This window comes from Drosophila tropicalis, unplaced genomic scaffold, assembly GCF_018151085.1.
Source record: "Drosophila tropicalis isolate 14030-0801.00 unplaced genomic scaffold, ASM1815108v1 contig_867, whole genome shotgun sequence".
Lineage (NCBI taxonomy): Eukaryota > Metazoa > Arthropoda > Insecta > Diptera > Drosophilidae > Drosophila > Drosophila tropicalis.
In genome coordinates, this window is record NW_027173362.1 from 3499737 (window position 1) to 3520107 (window position 20371).

Consider the following 20371-nt stretch of genomic DNA (forward strand, 5'->3'; position numbering starts at 1 on the left):
TTGGATTGCACCACTGTGCAACAGGGAGTGGGAAACGGCGCTATCCTTCTCTCCACCCACTGCTAAAGTCAGCTGTCAACGACGCGTTCAGCCGCCACCATCAACAACAACAACAACAACAACTGCAATCATAACAACACTAAAGAGGCAGAACATAAACAAAAGCAACAAGAAAACTCGTAAAAATCTTTACCATCCCGACCGCCTGCATGCCGCCCCCCCGTTCACATGATGATGAGGCAAACGAAAATGCAAACTCGAAAAATGTTCACAAAAATTTTCTAAAAGTGAAGTGCAGCAATTAGAGCAAGCTGTCAGCTTCCACCGTACCTCACCGACCACTTTCGAACCATCCGATTTTTTATAAGACATGGGCGAGGTGGAAATCTTTAATAAATAAAAGGGGTTATATATCTTGTTGTCTCTTCTTTCTTTTCGAATTCACTGTAAGGCAATTGGATGGAAGTATGGCAAATTCTTATAGAAATTTTCTATTCAAAAGTTGTCGTTAATTAAATTTATCTGAAGCCAATTGCAAGCCTTGAATGTTGCACCTTGATCCCTTTTTAGCACGACTTTGTCAGGTGATCCTTACTTCACCGATGTGACACCCACAGAATTGCTCATATACCAAATACAGAAAAGGAAGTTCGTTTCCGTCCTTCTGATGTCACTTATGTGTAAACAACTTCAACACTTGAGGACCTACAGTAAGCCATTGCTTTAGGTTTCTTTTATTTGGATCACGTTTTTTGGCTGGAAAACTCTGGCAGATCAATCCTTCTGTACCAGCTGTGATTCCGATGTTAGATCTGCTAAAATGGCCGTATCTATCGATTAATTTATGAAAATTTCGGACTATATTTGCAATTAACAACTTTTAAAAGCTTTTCTATATTTGGCATCGAACTATTGCATTGAAACAACTACACCGAAACGCTGCCACCCATACACACACACTTCATCTGGCTCATCGTTTCGGCTCATTGGCATTTGAAGCGTCTCGTGTTTCCGTCTCCATCTTCATCTTCATCTCAGTTCCCCATATGAGAGTCCCTAAGTAAGTAATCCCCTGTTCCAGGAAAAATGCACATAAATTCGTTTTGTTTCCCGTTGCTTTTGCTTTTTAGGTGATCCACAGACACGTGTCCTCAACACACTCACTCACTCAGTCACTAGTCTCTGTGTCTGTGTCTATCTTTATATGTGTCCGTGTCTGTGTCTACCGGAGACCCTATCCTATACATTCTCATTCATTCAACGCTTCATTGCTGTGGTAATTGCTTCCAAATGCTTAAATGCTTTCATTGTTGCTCCAGCTCTACATAGCTCTAGTCAATCCCTCTCCTCCTCCCTCTACCTTTTCAGTCTCATCCATCGTTTTCTATTTCAAAGCATTGCATTTTCCTTCGTCTCCTACCGTCGAAATGCTCTTTCCTCTGGGTTTTCCCAGTATGTCCAACATGTGTCGTCGTCCATTGATTTGTGTTGTTGATGGGCACAAGACGATGAAACAGCAGGCAGATGAGATGCGATGAGATGAGATTGCCGTTTACCGCTTGCCGCTGCCGCTGCCGCAGCCGCTCACCATTGACATTTGTCTGTCACAATTTAAAAACAACAGTCGGCCATGTAACTGACGGGCCTCGACTATATGTTACTCTCTGCATTGAATTAGGTTAATCTTCTCAACCTTCAAGATATCACTTCTCTTGTAGAGCCATTCTCTTGCCTAATATCCCCTCAATCCCCGATTTCCCATGGGTATGGGGCTACTAAAAATTGAACCAAATTGAACAAAAAAGAAATCTAAGAATCTCTTTTCTGAAGGGGGCGTCGGTTTGTTGTTCTATTTTGTATTAGGAGGCGTTGCACGTACATTTTTTTTTTTTTTTATTTTGTAGCTTTTGGTGCTGGGTTCTTGTTTTTTTTTTTTTTCGTTTGTTGGTATGCAAACAATTTGCACTAAGCCACAGGGGTGACGATGGAGTTGGAGTTGGGTTAGGGGAAGGGATGGGAAATTGGAGGAGCTTTGCATTCTGGGGCATTCTCGGGTTTGCTCGTTTTAATTATGAGACAGGCCTTTCTTATGTTATTGTTGTTTGCCGTTAATTATGCTTCGTTCATTCGTTCGTTCGTTCTTTTCTTTGGTCTGTTTTCTCTTCACATTTTTATTTTTTTGCATGCGCATTTTATTTAAATTTTTTAACCTCATTCCCAATCAAGCAATATCATCAACAACTCGAGAGTTTTTTCTTTTTCTTTTTCTTTACTGCATTGTCAATATAAGTTGTTCCTTAACTGGAATAGCCCCTCCCATTGACATCGTCAGCTGCTTCTTCTGCAGATTCAAGGCCTCAGAGACAGTGATCGATTCAAGTTGTTTAATTTTTGTTCACTAAATTGCTTTAGTAAATAAATAAAGTGATACTTTGCGATTTTTGCCCTTGTCTTTGTCAGATGTTGGTAAGACAGAGCATTTTGGTTTAGATCCCATAAATATATGTGGTAAGCCGAGTCGTTATATCCAAGTCCGCCTGTATATACGAGATTTACTTCCTCAATTCAAAAGTTATTGAAATGAAACTTTTTAATACTTAATAGAGATTAGGGAAGACAATTACTTGCAGCAGACCCACTATATGGTTTAGTATTCAGATTGTCTTATGTTTCTCTTTCGAGATTTTATTATGTTTTGTTGTTTTTTTTGTTCTCAAAATGATGTTTTTCAAATTCGAACCTAACCCCTTAGAGTGACTTCCCTTCCTTAGGAATGACTTCCATAAATTACTCATCGAACAAGGATAAACAGTGGGTCCTTGGCTCATGACCAGCGTCTTGTTCTTTCTTCTTTGCCATATCTTCATTTGAATTGTTGCTTACAATTATCTAAGATATTTGCAAATTAATTAATTACTAAAGGAGGAGAACTTAAGGCCTCCCCTTAGCTCCTCAGCTGGGGAGAACAATGACGTCAATTGTGCAAATTTCACCAATTGAATGCGTTTTTGTTTTCTCTTCCCTCACCTCGATCACCTTAACGACAAAGAAGAAGGAAAAGACAACGACTCATTCCCAACAAAAACGTGTGATCGGGCGCCAAAAGGGGAACAAGCTATATGCATATAGAGCCATATATGTAGGCCAAGCGTTGGATGCTGCTGCTGTCACTTCCGGCTGGCTGCTTTCTTCAGCTTCCTCTTTTCTTTTGCGACCAATATGCATCTGTTGGCCACCAATCAATGGGAAGTATGTGTGTGTGTGTGTGTGTGTTGGTATTTAATGTGATGGCTAATTTATACCTCCCAAAAAAAAAAAAAAAAAAACAACAACAACAACAAGAAAAAGTAGAAGTAGAAAAAGATATAATATCACTTAAGCTGCCCATGGATATTTATAAACTGCTTGTCGGAGGGGTCGAGCGACCAAGCGAATAAGCGACCGAACCGACACACTCACACACACACACACACACAGCCTGTTAAGATTCGTTTTCGGTTGTCTGTTATCCTGCGTTAACAGCGCAGGCAAACGACAACGACCAACGACCTGGTTTCTGATTACGAGACAGACAAAGAGAGCAATTCGCCCAAGAGCAAGCGAGAGATGATGCCTTATTCGGCTCATTGGTTTTTAGTCCACACACTCTCCATGTGAGTGCGTGTGTGTGTGTGTATGATGGAGTACGGTGTGACGGTTGCACTTCGTTATTTTTAGCAGAAGGCACGCGACGATATAGCGGCAACAACGACGACAACAGCAACAGCGACAGCGACGACGGACAACATTCCCATTGCACTTGGGAACAGTTTAGTACTACTCTCTCACATTCGCTCTCTCTCACTCTCTCTCTGTCTGTCTGTCACACACATTTTGTCTCTATCTCTATCTGGCACTGTTAACGCCAACTGCGCTGCTTTCAGCCAACAGTTGTCGTTGCTTGGCGTCACTTGGCGTCGTCGCTTGGCATCGTTTGGCGTCGTCGGTGATTTCCCGTATTGAAACAAGTTTTTAGTACGTGTTCCGCCGTGTTAGCAAACAGTCATCGTCGTCGTTGCTGTCGCCGTTGTCGTTGCCCAGGCCCCCCAAATCAACCAAAAACCAAAAGGCACAACACTTAAACACTTTTCCGTTTGGCCTAACACACAATCGCAGTACTAGCAGCAGCAGCAACAACAACAACAACAACAAAACACCAAAAGTAAAAACAAAAGACTCAAAACAACAAAAATTCAAAAAAAGAAACAAAAAATTTACCAAAATTTTAATAAATTATTAAAAATACAAATTTATGGTAAATAACTGAAATTATTGCAAATATTTGGCAAGAATTTTTCTAAAATTTTTTTCAAGTGTCCAAGTGGTGCAGACAATCTCTCAGCCCCCAACTGCCAGCCGCCGCCTCCCCTCCCCTTTCTCCATCTAATCCATTGCACACATAAAAGAAAAGCAAAAAATGTTGCCCTAGGTTCAAAACCCGCACAAAAAGAAAAAGGAAAAAAGAAAATATATCAAAATAAATCAAGTGAAAAGTGCTAACTATACAAGTAAATGATGTATATATACATATATATAAATTGTTATATGTATATTTTGTTATTGTAATTATAATTTTTTTTTTGTTGTTTGTTTGTTTGTTTGTTAACTTTATTTAACTGTGCGTGTGTATGCAGAGAGCTTCCTGTGCAACCGGTCTTTAAGCACCTGCAAATCAACATCAACAACTACAACAACAGCAACGAAAGTTAAGCATCTTGTCTCAAGACACAAAAGTGTGGGGGGAGGGAGGAAAAACCCCAACGTTGAAGAGAAAAAAGAAACCCGTTTTCGGTAGCTCAAGAGCCGCAAACAACACAGCCTCCTGATATTCCTCCTCCTACTGCTGCTGCTCCTGGCTCCTACTTCAATTCCATCATCATCTTCATCTTTATCGTCTACGTCGTCGTCGTAGTCGTCGTTGTCGTTGTCGTCTTCATATCCTGAGCTACAAGGCCATTTTTTTTTGCTACAATTTTTGTTGCCTGCGCCTTCCCTTACTCGGACCGACAGTTCTTTACGCTATTCGCTTTGTATATGGACAATTTTCTTTATGGTAAGTTATTTATTTTGTTTGGCAAACTAAACAACAATTTCTATTTCTCATCTTTTGGCGCTGTGGAAAAGTATGCTATGATTTTTTTCCCTCTCTCCTTCTGTTTGCAAGTGAGTGTTTACCAGGCGTTTAGTGTGCATGTGTATGTGTGTGTGTGGGCTTGTGTGTGTGCGGGCTTGTGTGTGTTTGTAGTCAGAAAACAACATTTGACACACAAATCTCTGTCAATCATGAAAAGATTGCAACTACCATATACAAATATATTTATGTTTGTGTGTGTGTGTGTGTGTGTATGTCGTCTACTAATTAGTTTTGTCACAAAATTCACTCAAAATGCGATATGCAAAAGATATCTCTTCTTTTCTCTTCTTTTCTTTCTCAATTTCTGCAAAGTATGCGATTAAATTAATTTAAGTCCCAAATGTAAATTAGCTAATATTTTTCAAGAAAAGCAGAAGCAAACTTTTCAAAGCCAAAATCTACTTTTAATAACAAATGTCACTTTAAGCCTCAAATATTTAAGTCAAAATGAGACAGAGACATTTGCCCTAAAATTAAAATCATTTTTAAAGACATAGACAAACACACATACATAGAGAAGTAAAAGTCTTAAACACATACATACATACACACATAAATAACAAAAATAAATGTCCTTCTGCCAAATCTTTTGGCGAACTTTCATCGTTTGGTTCTTAAAAATACATTTGCCTTTACTTATTGAATGAGTGTTATAAAAGAAAAAGCATTAACAACAACAAATTTCTGTCAAAGCGAAAAACGGCTTTAACCAGAATTTCTTTGGCAAATTTATACAACTGACTTATAAGCATAAGGCATATACAACTAATAAAGTAAAAGTTAAGGAATTTCAATTTTTAAAACTTAAATGCTAATGTCTTTAAGTTTTGTTTTGAGTTGTTGTGAAAAGTCTAGAACGATTTGCTAATTGAAAGATGAAAAGAAAGAATTTCAATTAAATCGAATGAAATTTTCAACTCTATTCATTTGGAAGAAGAAAATATTGATGGAATTAAGCTTCAGTAGTTTCACAAGTGAGAGTGTGTCAGGAATGAGTGAGGAATAGAGAGAAATATAGTCAGAGACACACATGTACATATGTATGTATGTATATGCAATCGAAGAACAAATGTTGAGCAAATATTTGACCTTGGCACTTTTGCTTACTTTTCCCCCAAAAATTGTATTTATAAACAGCGCACAAAAAAAAAAACCGAAAAAAGAAGCAACCAAAAAAAGTTTGCTGCATAAAACTGAATTACCGGAAATTGGCCAACAAAATAAAAATAACAAAACATAAAATAGAAATAAACGGCAATGCGAAAAAAGCGAACAACAAGTAAAAGAAGACGAAGCAAAAGTTTTTACCTACTTTATATCCTACATTTTTGCCACTTCTGCTACCTACCTACGTCCTGCTCCGCCCTCCACTTTGCCTTTCCTTACTGCTGCGGCTGCGGCTGCTGCTGCTGCTGCTGCAAAGGAAAAACTAGCGCAAAAACTTTTGTCAAAGTGTAAGAATGAGAAAGGGCCATAACAATGAAAGTTAACAAACGACCCAAACAAAAAATAAAACTAAAAAAAAAAGAAACAGGGTCTTGACATTAGTCCAAATGCTAAAATCAAGTCAAAATGAAAAGGTACATTTATTTTGATTTCGTTAAGAGTTCTCTTTGGCATCTTTAACATATCCGGCCTACCCCTTGAGCGCCCAAAAAAGTATGCTACGTTTTTCTTATTTTTTTGTTTTTAGGCTGGACAAGAGCAATCATTTGTTATGATTATTTTGCAGTTGCTTGTCTTCATTTCTAATTGACATGAAAGTTTAGTTTAATAGTATAATTTTATTTTCCAGTGGCCCTCACACACACACACCCCCATACATTACACAAACTTTATGTTTTCTTTTCTTGTTCGCCTAAGAGTTAAGGAAAAAGTTTATTTTGGTCAAACAAAATTGGCCATAAAAAGGTAAAAATTCTTTTAAGGAATTTACATGCCATGATAATGCCATTTTCAATCAAAATCGGTCAGTTTTTAAATTGAACTAACTTGGCCTTCACTCTGCATTTTGGTCGATCAATCGATCGACTATAAATCATTTCCTGCACTCATTGTAACTTTCCTTTTACCATTTCTTGCTTCCTCTTAAAGCCAGTTTATTTCTGTCAATGAAATTTTATGGGTTTTATTTAAAGAAATGATAATTGTGGTTTTATATAAGATTGTCGTTTGATATTTTTGAAGAAGGAAAAGCTAACATTTGTTTTTGAGCTTTAAGATATGCTTTCTTTTTTCATTTTTCTTGTTACTTAACATAACTTAAGGGGCAGCGAATTCTTTTTTAGTATTATTATTATTATTTTGATTCCTATTCTTGCCTTTTGGACTCTGCTTTCCTGCATTCGAATGACCTACTCATATACAGAGGGGCACAAGACACAGACACGCACACACACACATATACCTACACATACATTCAACTGCTTAATAATTCAATTCATAGGCCCAAGTCACAGTCGCAGGTCACGAATACAAATGAAGAAGAGACTCTTCTTTTGGCTTTTATCCCACGGCCAAAGTGACTCTCCCCTTTCCATCCTGCCCGCCGCACTTGCCTCCCTTACCTATTATCATGAGCGGGAAACTGCAAGAGAGCTTGAATGAGGCCCGAGAAGAAGAAATGAAAGCCTGGCCTGTCCTAGCCTTGTCCATTCACTTTGCCTACCTGTAAAAATGCCGCCTGGCCACGCCCCGCCAAAAAAAAATACGCACACACAGAATTGAGGCAAACAAAATTTTCGTTGGCTTTTATGTTTTCTGTTCCTGTCTTCGTCCCCAAACTTCTATCACTCTATTGCCCCTTCCCTTTCTCTACTCTTATTCGCCATTCCCATTCCCAGTCCCAGTCCCATTCCTGTTCGTTGTTGTTTGCCTTCATTTGCATATAAAATTTTTATGTTGCGCCCGAAAGCGTTTATTTGCTTTTGCTTTGGCCCAGAACCAGAGACACGCCTCCACCTCCGATCCCGGCCTCCCCCCTCATGTCCACCCAAACGCCCACCACTCAACTACTATGCGTTTTGGCCGGCATTTGGTTAGTTTTGATGAAGCTTGCGGTCATGTCTAATACAAATAAACGCGCCAAAAAAACACAAAATACAGCCCAGACGAAAGAGACAGAGCGAGAAAAAAGAGAGAGCGGTCGAAATTCACACACAAGACACATACACGCATACGCACACACATACTCCAACATTCGTTTGATGTACCATCAACAGGGCAAAAGGCAAATGGCAATGGCAATGGCAAAGGCATTTTACTTTTTCTTTGTTTCTTCTTCAGCTTTTGTGTTTTATTCTTCGGGCTCTCTCTTCCTTTCTCTCTCTCGCTCTCGGTCTCTTACTCATGTTTTATTTTGTTCACATTATGGCAAATAAAATGTGGACATGAGAATGAAAAAAAAAATAAAATAAAACGTAAATATATGTATAAAGAAAATACCCAAAAAGCAGAGAAAAGAATTCGTTGAAATGAAAATTTAACATAAATTCAATTTAGTTTCTTTCCCGAAAATCAAAGCTGTAAAAATCGACAAGAAAATATATACACACTACATACATACATACAACATCCATACATATATTCCGAATATGTTGCTTATGTATGAGCGCGCTTTAAAGTATGCTATAGAAATTTATTTTTAAAGCAAACAACTGTTAAAACTTTTTCTAGTCAAAAGCAAGATCGACTCTTTTTATACCTCACAGAAAGAATTATCCAAGTCCCTAGCAAACTTTTGAAATTCTATGTAAACAAAATCATTAACTATCCATCTCTCTGTAGGTAGAACAAGAATACATAAAAATTGTTTCAAAAATCAATCATTGATCCCAGAAAGAAGTCTGGCTCTTGTATTCTTAACTGATAAGAGAGACGAATGTGAGTATATTTGAGTATATTTACCTTAGTAGTAAAGTGCTACTAGTATTTATTTGTTTTGTAGTATTTTTTCTGTGGTTCTGTTGGCAGCCGCTGTTAATAAGCAACAACAGGATGTGGAAAACTGCCATCTTGCCCCTGGCCGCTTATTCACCTGCTGCTTGCTGTTGTCTCTAAAGCATTCGCTTAATATTTTACAGCAATAAAAATTCTCTATTATTATAAATATTTAACAATTGTGACAATTGTTGTTCCCGAGGCAACTCATTGTCCAGCAACCCTTTTTTGTTGCACGCGTTGCACGTTGCATCTGCCATGCGTGTCTGTGTGTGTGTGTGTGTGTCTCTGTGTATCCTGTGTTCTCAGAAACAACGGCTGCAATATTCACACGCTCGTTTGGTTTTTACAAAACAAAGAAAGAAACACACAGAATGGGATATATGTATTTATATATGTATATATAAATAGTTTTAAATCAGTTTATATTGTGTAAAGTTTAAATTCTTAATGAAATATGTAGAAAAGGGTTGTCTTGCTGATCTTCATAATATCGATTGCTGCAGTGAATCTGCTTCCATTTTTCCTTTAAATTGTAATGAACGAATAATTACAAGTACATGACTATGAATATGTCTATGAAAAAGCAACTAAAAATACTCATTCACTGGCACATGCTGAACAAACAAGCACAAGAAACATGGCAAAAGAAAACTCAACTCAACTTAAATTCCAAACAAAAAAAAAACCTAAGACAAAATGAAAACCCGAATATAAATGCTAAGAATTGGCTGCAGAATTCAAATAATTTTATGGCATATTTAAGTGTCTGCATAATTTGCTTTTGGCTTTCCAGTTGCAAAAAAGGTCAGGCATGAGGAATGTGTTTGTGAATGTGTGGGTATGTGGCTGTGGTTGAATGTGTGTGTGTGTGTGTGTGTGTGCAAATATTAGGGATGAGCAAGTCAAGACAAAAAAAACAGAAAGAGCACCCAAAAAGGATTACAAAAATTTACATTTCTCTTTCCTTTTTGCATTTGCATTATAATCAGTAATTTTGTTGAATTGAATGAGACCAGCGATATATATATATATATATATACATATATGTACATATATTCCGATATGGGTTATGCTTAAAGGGTTTAGCTACTTATTTAAACTTTAATGAACAACTCATGCAACAATTTAATGTTAGTTAATGTTTAAATGTTAATTACAAGTATTTTACATTTTCATTAAGTTTAGATTTACGAATTTTTGAGAAATTCAAACAAAATACATATTTGAAATCTGGTGAATACTTTTGAATACCAATTGAAAGTAAAATATATGTACATATATATTTTTTTCAAATTGTAACGTTCCGTTGGATTTGCAAGCAACCATCCGTATGGCTCTTGCGGTTACTTGATTCCTCTATTCTATTCTACGCTAACACATTACATTTTTCTCTATGCCTGTGGGCCTTAACTGCGACTACTGGCGTCCCCACTGTCCTCTCCTCTCTGTCACTATCTCTGTATCCTATTTGTGTGTGTGTGTGTTTGGAGGAGAGAGAGAGTGTGCACATGACATAGACTACAAAAGGTTCAACTGACTGTAAAACGCTTAAATTGATTTAAATGCAAAGACTCGGCCGGACCCCAAGAGTCCGGCCTGAATGAATGAATGAGTTGAGTTGAACTGAGTTTAGTTTCAGTTTGAGTAAGTGATTGGACTTCTTTGTGTGTGTGTGTGTGTGTGTCTGTGTGTTCTTACCGTTTTCTTTTGAGGGTCGAAAAGGTGGAAACCAGATTTTTAACTGACTCTTGAGGCAGTTTTAACAAAAAAAAAAAAAAAGAAAGAAAAGCAAATGTGAAAAGCAAAGAAATGACTACAAAGAGTTAAGTAGGAAAAAGGTTAAATGTCTTTTTGCCATGTCCTGTTATAATTTTAATCAAAACTTAAAACAAATTTACCCCTAAATAGTTAGTTGGGTAGTTTGCAAGAATGAAAAAGTTTGTCATGTCTCAATGAGCACGATAAAACTGTCGCCTAAAACTTTGCTCTCTCTCTCTCTTTTCCTAATTTTTATCTAAACGATTTTTTTGTTTCATTTCGCTAAATTGAATGCATCCTAGGACAAACTGAATTCTAATTATGCGTATTTAACTGATGACAATTAATAATATGCACTAAAGTCCACATTGATTGCCTGATGCATTGAACAATTGATGGCCAAAAAAAAGGGGAAAGAAAGAAAACAAAAATGAAAGACGGGCGGGACGAATGAAAGGGACTACAAATTGAAAACCCAATAAAACACTCAATTTATTTAAATTGCATGTGATTGACACAATTGAACACACACACACACACACACATACACAATCATATACCACACAAGCGGAATGTCGAATCGTTTATTGTACACTCGTCGCTTGTCATCAAATGCAACAATAACAAAATTTTCGCTTATCCTCCACTTGAAATTTTCGTCATTGTCGCTCTGTTGCCTTGTCCTGGTCCTGTCGCTGATGCTTTCTTTTTGCTGATGCTGATTAGTTAAGCAACACACGTAATGCATGACACAGCAAAAGGCGACCAGCAATAACAACAACAACAGCAACACGAAACAACCAACAGCAACAAAGAATTGAATATGAATGTAGAAAATCAAAGAAAGTCAAACAAAATTTGCATAGCAATAGGCGAACTTGGTAATGCCCTTAGTGTCATAACAACTGTTATACAGTTAGTTTATAACAGTTGTATTCTAGAGTTATGCAACTGTATGTTATAACAGTTCATATACTGTTATTTTAAAACCCTTACTTTTATACCCCTTTTTATACCATCTCCGACCATATAAAGTATATGTATTCTTGATCTGCACGACGAGACGAGTTCATATAGCTGTGTCCCATCTCATATTCAGCCGAGATCGTACCACTATATCATGCACCAAACTCTTATTCATATGTGTAGCTGTTATACCAATACTTATATTCCATGCAGATATACTTTAGCTTTATATCCTTAAGTCCATAAAGGTCACTACCTTGTCTAGTGTTAGTTAACTATCAATGATTAGAAATTAGAAAGCTCACATTCAACTGTTATACTGTTATTCAAATTATTTCAAACATTCTTTCTATAATTGTTACAGTTTCAATGAGCAATCCATCATAAACTTCTCTTCTTTCTTTAAGCCTTTAACTGAAGGTTATGATTCAGTGATAATTATTATCTATCATGGACTTTTCTCTACATCTGATGCATTAAAATCTTTAGCTTAAATATATAAATTAGCTTGTATATACATGTATATAATCATACATATATGTATATATTCTTTCCCCCTGGTTTTCTTTATCATCATCAAGATCTTGAGTGGTGGTGTCTAAGGTGCGGGCAAACTTAATAGGAATCCGTGTATGCCAAAAAATCCAACAATTTTTGGCAGATGTCTCATCTCCTCCCTGTTGGACTCCCAAAAGTATATTGTTGGCAACGCCTTCTTAGATATTCTCGGGCCACCATTTGTCATAAAACATAACTCAGCAATTGCCCATGCCAAAAAGAAAAAAACCAAAATGTGAGAAAGGCCCACGTACGCCCATCAATTGTCATTTTTATCAGCGTACCATGTCGCGTGTTTTTTCTGTTCTTTTGGTATTGTTTTTTATTTTTTGTTCCTTTACTTTTCGCAGGGTCGCCAGGCTTCGCATTATTGACGCACTGTGCTTAGTCAGCGTGACGTCGTCGTTGCCATTGGCAGCTTCGTCGTTGTCGCATTAAAATTTTAAAATGCGAGCTCAATTTTTGTTGCTTTTCTCCTTTATTTTTTTGGCTCGTTTTTGCCATTTTTCCCAATTCCCCAAAGTTTTTTTTTTACGCCTTCTTTGTTGAATGTGTACGTGTGTGCTGGTGTGTGTGTGTGTATTGGTTGTGGCGCAACAATTGCCCGAGCCCTGTGAACAAAAGTGTTGCATACTTCGCAGCATCTTTAAAGCTTTAACAACAAAGAATTTTGTATTTATTTTTTATCTCCATCTAGCCATAATTGCAAACTAATGTAAAGCACTCAATTCTTATAGAGTATACAAATGTTTGTATGTATATATTCTTCGTTTATCTTTCGGATTCGGTATATCAGCTTCGCATGGCAAAAAAAGTTTTAAGAGAGCAAATGTTGGCTTTACTTTACTTAGTTTTATAAAGTGTGTTCAAAATGGATTACAAAATGTGCTATATGGCATGTATTTGAGTGTGAGCATAAACTTAATTAATATAATACCATTTGTAGGGTATGTGCGATATATGTACATATATTCTTGTGGTTTCCCCATTTTAGCTTTGGCAATTAAAGAACTTCAAAGTATTTGCTGCTGTTTAGTAATTTTTCTGTGCATATTTAATTGCTGTGTTCCGGGAAGCACGCCAGAGAGAGGCAATCGTCTTCGTCTGTGTGGGAGTTAGTTTTGTTGACTTGGGTTCTACTTAGTCGGTTTAGTTGGTTTTTCAAGCAAACACAGTGAAAAGCTTTGCCTTTATGCGGGCGGGCATTCGGGCTTTTATTTGTTTGCCATTTAATTGTCTTGAAATATAATTGAAAATTTAACTGCTTTGGTTAAAAACATTCGAAATTGCAATTCAAAAGAACTAGTTTATTTATTTATTTTATTGTTTTTTTCTATATTAAAACACTGTAATTTATTTATTTAGCATTTTGAATGATTTAAATGTCATAATTCAAAGTGATTCATTAGAATTTATTCATTCAGTTGATAAATATGATTTGCCATTCATTTCATAATCAATTATCATTTGCATTTTGTCGTTCGCTTGAAATGAGTCCTAAATTGACATATGTATTCTTTAGCAGTCATTAAACATTTACAACACTTATTCATATGAATTTATTTACAAATCCATTGGACCAAGCATATTTGCTTATTCATATTTTCATATTCAAACTATTCTCTATTCATTTTACTACTTTACTCGTTGACTTTGAAGCCATTTAAATTTTGCTTTAATTGCTTTGAGTTAAATTAATCATATTGAATTTCGAACTTTCACTAATGCCCCACACATTAACAGTTTGCACACAGATACACACACACACACACACACACACACACATAGCTGTGAAATATTACACTACACGCATCTAATTAATAACAAAATTTTAATCGCCCAACGATAGCCATGCCATTAGGTTACACACTTCCCCTTCCTTCACTCACTCACTCACTCACTAAGTGTGTGCGTGTATGTGTGTGTGTGTGTGTGTGTGTGTTATTGTGGGCGTGACTGCATTCATAAATGTTTGTTGCCTTTGGCCATTTTTCCCTCCCCTAATGCTGATGATTATTATTGTTATTATTATTAGCGCTTGGCCCCTCCAAACACGAAATATTTATGTGCGAAAATTTATTTGCTCAATGTCATAAATTTGCTGAAATGTGAGCATAATTTTTCATTTAAGTGGAAATTAATATTTTTGGTGTGCTCGAAAAAACAACAACAACAATGAAATAAAAGTTCATTTAACTAGCCCTTGAACTATTGATACTCTTCATGGCCATTTGATACACGAAGATTTCTGCACATTAAATTAGATGGAACTTTATAAGTTAAACTAAATATGTACATAAGTAGCTTAATTAAGGGTCCAATTTATGCTAATCTAGCGATCAGTTCTCAGCATACGAAGAAAAAAATGCAGAATTATAATAATATTAAATATTTATTATAATAATAAAAAGAATTGTATATGAGTTTTAAGTTTGTAACGACAAACTTGAATTGATATTCACACATTTTTGCTTCTTCCACTCGTAATTCATAATTGCGAGCAGATAGACGGGTGAGAGAGGGGGGTGGCAGAGGCGAGAGGGGTGACGAGATGGAAATTTACTACATTGTCTGCCTTTCCCACTGGAGTCATGAAAATCACAAATTTTTGGTGTACATTTTTTTGTTGTTTTTCATGATAAGGCAAACCAACGGCTGACTCTCTGTTTCTCTTTGTGTTGCGTCCATAAAGCGTGCGTTAGTTTTCCTGCCTCAGCATCAACATCAGCATCTGCCTCTGTCTCTGTTGCTCTACTCGTTCTCCCTTCTTCCCTCATTGCCATCTCTCAGGCTCATGATATTGCGTATACGCAATATTTCAGCTAGACACCGAAAGTAATGCAGAAGGCACGCACAGAGAGTGGGACAGAGAAGCAGAAAATGGTAAAGAGATAGTGACAAAGCGAGCGTGAGAGGGAGAGAGAGTGAGAAAGAGAGAGGGGCCTAGAGTAAGCCATTATGCTGGTATGTTGTTGGTATCTGTCCAGGCCTTGCCCACAATTCCATTTCTTTCCGTCTCCCCTACTTCTTTCCCCTTTTGCATTGCGTTTCTGTCTTGTCATATGATTCAATGAATTTTTCACACACGCACACCCACAAACACATCCACACCAACACACACACACACACACATTGCAGCTCAGCTTGTTTTAGCCTGGACAGACGGGGGCGTGGCACAAAATAGCCTAACAAATGTATGCAGCATGCAATAAGCTAAAGAGCTGGCCGAATGAATGGGTGGCAGGCATTTCGCTTGTTACATGCGTGTTTTTCGAGAAGTAAGCAGAGGGATCGGGCAAGGTAGCGACTACTGTAAGTGTGTGAGTGTGTGTGTGTGTGCCGGAGGAAGTTATGATTGTTTCACGAGCTGACAAATAGAGCCAACATGGCTGACCAAACGGCTGGCAGGCACACACATGCTACGTTGTCGCCGTCTTCTTGTCCCTTTTTTTTTGGGCATTTCTTTTTTTGTTGGGTGTTCCTGGTTTCCGTTTTTTGAAATTGCCATGAAAATTTATGCAACTCATGGACCAAGCCTAAATGAGGAATGAGATGGAAAAACTACTGAATGTCTCTCATACATGAATCAGCCTCTTGCCGAGGAAAAGCTGGAAAATGCGACTATCTACATATGTGGTAGACCCGAAAGTAGATTGTGCAGCAGCAACGAATACAACGAATACAACTCTTTAAATAGCATTCACTTTAACTGTAAACATTCATGAATTATACCCAAATTGCATTTGTTTGCAATAAATTGAGAATGTGTTTAGATAATGTGTTCAGATAATGAAATTATCTGAGTTAAATCTTCCTTTACTGTTGCGAATATATTCAAAATACATTCACTACATGGGCTGTTCAAATATTTAGCCATTTCTTGTGTACTCATTGAAAGGAACTTTTGTTATAATGCTCATTTTAATCCGTTCAACCACATACACTACATTTACTTTCAGTCAGTCACGCGATTTAGTATTCATAATGTATTTGCTTCAATATGACTTCAATTCAATTGATTTGTGAATGCATTCACTTAGTGGTTAATTATACAAACCGGATTACCAATATACACCCGAACCAATGACCGTCTTTTTGGTATCATTCATTCAATTGACATTCATTCATAATTCTAACCAATTTAAATGCAATCATTTGTACAGTTTAAACACCAAAACTGAAAGCAATTTAAGCTTGTCCACAGGACCTAAGCCCACCCACAAGCTTTGCGGAATCCACGGTATGTCCTCATTCCCCATTCTACCTAAACCATACCCATCAGCTCTTTTATGCTCTGTCTCTATCATCAACTTGCCGCCTATCAATTTCAATTGCTTTACTCTGGCCCGTTGGCAATGTAATCAGTTTTTCGCTTATTGCCGCTAACTTGCCTCATCGCACACACACACACACACACAAAAGCACACTGACTCCTGCACACACCCAACTAGGTCAACAGCCAGTTTTGAACCACCCACAAATAATTGGGGAATGAAATGTGCAAATCATTTCACACTTTGGCCAACAAACATTTTTGAGTTCTTTCTAGTTTTTATTTGTGATAAGCACTTATGATATTTTTAATACCCTAGATAAAAGGGAGAGAGAGAGAGAAAGAGCAAGTCATTCCATTCTATATGGAATATAGAGAAACAAACGATCAATTTATATAGGTGCCACAACAGTTATATGATCAAAAGAAATCAAAACTATTAATAGCCATTTTTAGATTCTTTTTGTATAAGTTAAGCCTTTTCCTTTCACTGTAGTCGTATCTCAAGGGTATGCAGAGCTTCGATTCTTCTTTGGTCTACTTTTCGTATTATTTTTTTAGTGTTTGTTTAGTTGTTGGCCAAAAATGCAAATGAAATCAAAGAAAATGCCGCAAAACGGCACCAAAAAATGGAGGGGGAAGATGGAAAAAAAAAAAAGACTGATTGAATTTTCTTTTGTTGATTTTTTGTGGTTCTGCAAAACTAAAAAGTTATTCTGCTTGTCAATTGCTTTGGCAGTCATTTTGAAGTTTTACGCTTGTTATTGGAATTTTTGCTATTTCTTTTTTTTGTTTGTCGTATTTTTGTTTTGTGGTTTTTGTGTGGCGATTTTTAAGTTGAGCCAACAAACTGACTTATACAAATATGTTCAACAAATGCAAAAAATAAATGAAATATGTACATGCATTCCGTTTAAATTGAATAAATAAAAAATTCGCTTTCTCTCTATTTCTGTTTATTTGCAGGTGAGTATTTTCTGTCTGCTAACTGGAAGTGAATAAATATTGAATAATTGCATAAAGAGATAACTTTAATTCGATGTACTTAATTGGATCTTTGAGAGGTAACAATTTAATTTTTATCATCTGATCTGTCAAAGAGGGAAACCTTCAAATAAAAGTTATAATTTGAATATATTATAATTTAATTTAAAGCGACGAAAAAACAATGTTTTTAAGGGCATTCTACTTTTTCGTTAGATGCCTTTTATTTCGCTAAAATATTTATGAAGAAAATGCCAATTTCATTAAAAGCCTTTTTCAACTCTTTTTTTCACTTTGAATTTAGCTGCATTTGCTGGTGTCTTACTTAGCCAGGTTTTAAAATGAACATATATATGTATGTAGGATAAGGTATATATAATTTTTTTTTTTTTTGCATCGGCTTTTCATTTGAAGCACTTTCTGGCTTAATGCCTTCCTAATTGAAAGTTGCAAAAATTGTGCACACACACACACACACACACAGAACTTAGAGAAAGAAAAAGTTGTCTTTTTTTTTTGCCCAGCAAACCGCAAATAATAAGAAGAAGAAGCAGCAGCCATGGCAAGTGGCAGCAGGAAGAGAAGAAGGCGGCAGGTGGCAGCAGCAGCCGCCACAGCACATAACAAAGCAGACCAAAATGGGGACAGGGGCAAAAGAAGTAGGAAAACCGCCAACGGACCGACCAACCGTCGAGCTATTGAGTAGAAAAATGCCAAGGCAAAAGAATGAAACTAGAGGAAAATGCAACATGCAAGAGAAACGAAGAGAGTGCAAGAGAGTGGCGGGGAAAAGGCGTTGTGGTTAGAAAATGAGTACAGTGAGTACTACAAGTTGTAATCTAGTCCGAAACATAACGCAAACTGTCAGCATATATCGAAAATCTTATGTGAGATTATAATATATAGTTACATTCCTGTTTTCGGTCTTTAAAGTGAAATAGTCGTTATGACAAGTTTTCACTGTACATAGAACTAGACTGAGAGTTAGGTAGAAGTCTTATCTCTGGGCAAATGCATTGGAAATCTGGTTCAATCAGGTCAAAGCTGCCACACTCACACACATACACACACACATACGCCTATCCACACTCGCACTTACTTTCGCACTCAAGGTTAAGTGCGAATTAGCCTGAAGGCATTAAATTAAGTGGGCGTGGTAGCTGATTATAATCGCAGACCAATACATGGAAAAATACAAAAGCATAAACAAAATTCAACTAAATCGAAATTGATTGCGCCAAACAAACAAACAGACAGACAGACATACAAACCGACACAGAGAAACAGCAACAACAACAACTAACAAACCATGGACATTTCATAGACTCTGTCACTCACACTCACATTCACATCAAAAATTCATAAAGAGATTTAACCAAGATTCGCAAAGACTTTTTCTTAGCATATTTCGTTGTTTTTTGTTTTTTGTTTTTGTTTTCGCTTTTGTTGATTAAACAACATCAACTTAATTAGTTTGTTAGCCATAATGTCAGTGTGGAGGACGAAGAAGAACAAGAAGAAGATGAAAAAGAAGACATAACAGAACATAAAAACAACAATAACCAAGCAGAAGCTAAAATAATTATACAAGAAACAAGCAAATTAATTTTTGGCCCTGCGGTGCAAAAATTCCAGTTAACCATGGAAACCGAAAGCAACAAAATGTCAGTTGCAGTTGCCCTAGACAGATTTCACTCATTTCTATAGCATACTTACTTGGGCACATATTGAATGTGAAATAAATTAGATATTTGTTTTCCATCTCCTTTTGTTTCATTTAATAAACATTTAATACGCCTCTTTATGGAAGATCCTGTAAGATTCCTTTGATTATTAGCTACTGTTATCGATTTATCGATAACTCTCAGTTTGCTTCGTGCTGAGAAAGAGAGAAAGAGAGAGAAATAAAAAAAACTACTTAAATTATGTTTCCAATTAGAAATTAATATAGATATATAACATATTTTTCGATTTATGCATGGATGTTGTTATTCATGAATATGCGTTAGTATAAGATAAAACAATTAGCCATTCTGGAAATGAGTTCGATTTGCAGTTTTCTAATTATTAATAAATCAATAACTATCAACAAGAAAAATAAAAACAATCATTTGGCTTTTAGCATTGATTAATGGCTTATCATTGGCAATTGGCCAATAGCTGCAGCATTCGCTTCGGAGGGCAACAAGCCAAAAAATTCTTCTTTTTTCTTAGTCTTGTTGGTTTTTCTTTTCGTTTTTTTTGTTTTCTTGTTCTTCGTTCGACAATGAGACAAAATTCTTGGAGAATTTGTGTGTGCTTGAAATATGCAACAGCAGCAAGCAAAAAAAAAAAAAACAAAAAGCAGAACAAAACTACTTGGAGCCATAAGAAGAAAACAGTGAGGGGCAGTCGAGAAAGAGAAAAATGCCATAGGTAGCTGCCAATTTATTTTGAATTTTCTTCAGTGCTTTTCTTTCTTCGATTTATTTTTTACATTTATATTTTTTTCCTTTTTTTTATCGCGGTATTTGCGCAGCCAGGACTTATGCATGTATGAGAGGTTTGAAAGGGGTCTGGGCATAAGTATGGATTGCAACGAGGGATTGCTGGCGTGGTGGTGGGGGGTGGGGGGTAGATGAGGGGCGATGTGCGCCTGCATAAATCGCATTGATACAAAATTTTGTTCGGCTTTTTGCTGCTTTTGTATGCCATTCACTGAATGCTGAATGGGTAAC

The 20371-nt window shown here is 36.6% G+C and overlaps 2 protein-coding genes across 4 annotated transcripts in view; one reads left to right on the forward strand and one right to left on the reverse strand.

Annotated features, from left to right (window-relative positions):
- The window catches only part of rst (roughest), a 240091-nt gene that overhangs the window by 168326 nt on the left and 51394 nt on the right, over nt 1–20371 (reverse strand). For all 3 annotated transcript variants that reach the window (XM_068298453.1, XM_068298451.1, XM_068298452.1), the window contains one exon: nt 19371–19533. The gene's annotated coding sequence lies outside the window, so the exon portion shown is untranslated. The remainder of the gene's footprint in view (nt 1–19370; nt 19534–20371) is intronic.
- The window catches only part of kirre (kin of irre), a 35682-nt gene continuing 19349 nt past the window's right edge, over nt 4039–20371 (forward strand). The window contains 1 exon segment of the mRNA XM_068298450.1: nt 4039–5092. The gene's annotated coding sequence lies outside the window, so the exon portion shown is untranslated.